Source organism: Vulpes vulpes, chromosome 4 (assembly GCF_048418805.1).
Source record: "Vulpes vulpes isolate BD-2025 chromosome 4, VulVul3, whole genome shotgun sequence".
In the NCBI taxonomy this organism is placed as follows: Eukaryota; Metazoa; Chordata; class Mammalia; order Carnivora; family Canidae; genus Vulpes; species Vulpes vulpes.
In genome coordinates this window covers 27,761,724-27,764,507 of record NC_132783.1, presented here as the reverse complement: position 1 = coordinate 27,764,507, position 2,784 = coordinate 27,761,724, and the positions used below count along the sequence as shown (strand labels likewise).

At 38.4% G+C, this 2,784-nt stretch overlaps 1 pseudogene; it reads right to left on the bottom strand.

The window, feature by feature from the left end:
• Positions 1-227: 227 nt before the first annotated feature.
• On the bottom strand, positions 228-1,523 carry LOC112930981 (non-selective voltage-gated ion channel VDAC3 pseudogene; annotated as a pseudogene).
• Positions 1,524-2,784: the final 1,261 nt, after the last annotated feature.

Here is a 2,784-nt window from a genome sequence, read left to right as displayed (position 1 = left end):
AAGTGTTAGTTTTATTGATTAAAAAAGCCCCAGATAGATTAGTCAACTCCCACAAATATTTCAAAATTCAGATAAGTAGCAATATTTTTATTAATTAACTGACACTCTTCTTTTTTTCCCTACATTTCCTGCTTGAATGCTCTTTCATTTCTTCTTTACGTGACAGAAATTTCATGATCTCATTTTTTCCATTAACATCTATCATAGTTAACCAATAGTTGTTGTTTTTTTTTTATGTTCCAAATGTGATGGGTTTATTTTATTTTACTCTGATGCAAAACCAAAGATTTCCACTACAGCACAGAGACCAATATATTATTAAAAGGTCATGAAAAAGTGGTGTGGGACATGCAGGACGTGATGTACAAACTGGAGGGTTGGGTCATTTCCTTTGTAATGTGACACTACATTGTCGCAGAGGAACACGTTTAAAATAACACTGCGGAACTCAACTGAAATGTGGCACAAACATGACAACTTCCAGGCATGCCTTCAAGTACCTCCCGCAGGATGGACTTGCGATCTCTAGACTTCAGTGTGGGGAGGATTACAATTCTTTGGAAGAATAAAAAGTTCACACTTTTGAAATTTCACAGAAGAATTTTAAGGCCAAAACATAGTGGCTTCTCTTCACCTCCAGGGACAAATCAGATGCTTTTCTCAAAACCACATTAAGCTTCTAGTTCAAATCCCAACCCAACTTTGTGACCTCCTGCATTGAAGTTCTTTCTGTCAATTGAGGCTGATATGGTCAGTTTGATTCCTGGTTGAAGGGTCTGAGTATAACCCAGTCCAATTAGGCTGGCATTATTGACTTTAGCAGTTAGAGAAGTTCTACAACCCAGCTTGTATTTAGCAGCCATGCCAAAACGGGTATTGTTACTGCTGGCTGTCCAAGCGAGGTTTATTGATGTTTCAATTTTCGCATTAACCTTCTGGTAGATAGGCCCTCCAAATTCAGTGCCATCATTCACATGAGTGTGCAGCTGGAAGTCTGCAACCTTGTAACCCAGGGCGAAATTATCCTGTGACAGTTTGGATTTGGTTGTGTCAAAATTCATCTGATAGCCAACAAGCCAACCTTCAAAGAATAATACAGCCCAGCCATAGATGGTTGGTCCAGAAAAATGTATATCAACATTACTGCTAATACAAAACAACCTCATTTATAGGAGGCCTTCAATTTTCCACTCTTCTTTCCTGTGTTCGGTACAAATATGGTATCAAGAGTCAGTTTCAACCCTTCAGCCAACTTATTCTCCAAAGAGATTTCTGTTCCAAGAGTATTGTCTGTGTTCCATTTCTGGGTGAAAGTAAGTCCATAGTTACAGACCTTATATTTGGTCTCTAGGTTGCCGGATGCTTTCCCTGTATCAGTGTAAGCATGACCAGAAGTAGAAAATTCCACTCCTACTACAAGACTTGGTTCTCAGATCTATTTTGACCATGCCGAATCCATGTTCTTTATTGAAGAAATCCTTGGCGGCCTTTCCTAGGTCTCAGTAAGTCGGTGTGTTACACATCTCTCCAACCAGATGGCCTATCTCCACTCCGCCAGGGCAACGCTCAATAGTAGTTTTTATAAGTTATAATAGTATTACATACAACATGAGATTTCAGTGTCATGTGGCTACAGGTATGTGCCCATAAACATACTAATTCTAATAAATCTTATTTTTTATAATAACCATAAAGAATGTACAGTGCATTTGTAATTGTATGTACTGCATTATCTGGCATATTTCCAAAAGGAGGCACCTTTGCATTTGACTAGACACCAATAAGAAAACTAATTCTTCACTAGTAATTTTTATATTTAGCTTTTAGAAGAGTATTCCACAGACTAGTTTGTGATACCGTACATTTCAGCCTATGTTTTCCCCTACTACACAAATATGCACTGTGTCAGCATCTTAGAATGGGATGATACTATGAAAGGACCTCTGGCCTGCCCTTTAATGTTCTCACACCAGGCAAATGGATACAACACATGGTAAGAGTATGCCTGGAAGCTCTTCATTCCTATGCTGGGCAGCTGGCAATAACTTTTCGTGAATGTGATTGTGAACCACGTAAACAGATTTCATGAAACCCAAGCTGAACAAATCCTCACCTCATCTTCCCCTTCGCTGGATTCCAAAAAGGCTCATTGGTACTCCACCATCACTTGCAGGGGAAGTTGGAGTGAAAAAGACAATAATCTTAACCAAATTCGGTTGAGGTATTTTACTTTGGCAAATTTTACAATGGCATATGAATGTGTAAACACATTGTTGGTGTTCCTTCCAGAGCCTTGGAAGGGATCCCAGAAGGGAGGGTCCTGAACCTTAGTTTCACTAACTTCATATTAGATTCTCCAGTGATGGGTACACATCTCCCACACTTCAGCTCCGCTAACTTTCATCTCTTGTTCATATTGACAAAGCATATTTTTGCTGTTCTTGCCTTTCAAATCAAATCCTTATCATTTGTGTTGCAGCTCAGAGGGTTTTTTCTGATCTCCTGTGTGTATCGCTCCAATTACTCTCTGCCATACACCCCTGTTCCTCTCTCTTTTTAGCCCCCATCTCTCTCTCTCTCTATTTTATGTGCATATTATTGTCTGCCTTTTCTGGTAAAAATGTGGGCTCTATGAGAGCAAGAATATTGCTTAGATGCTCACAAAAAATCATTTGAATGAATGAATCAATTAATCAATTAATGAACTATAAGCTTAAATGTATCTTTTTAATTAGCTCAAGAGTATTATTTTACAGTTTTAATAAATTTATTCCAACTCTAATC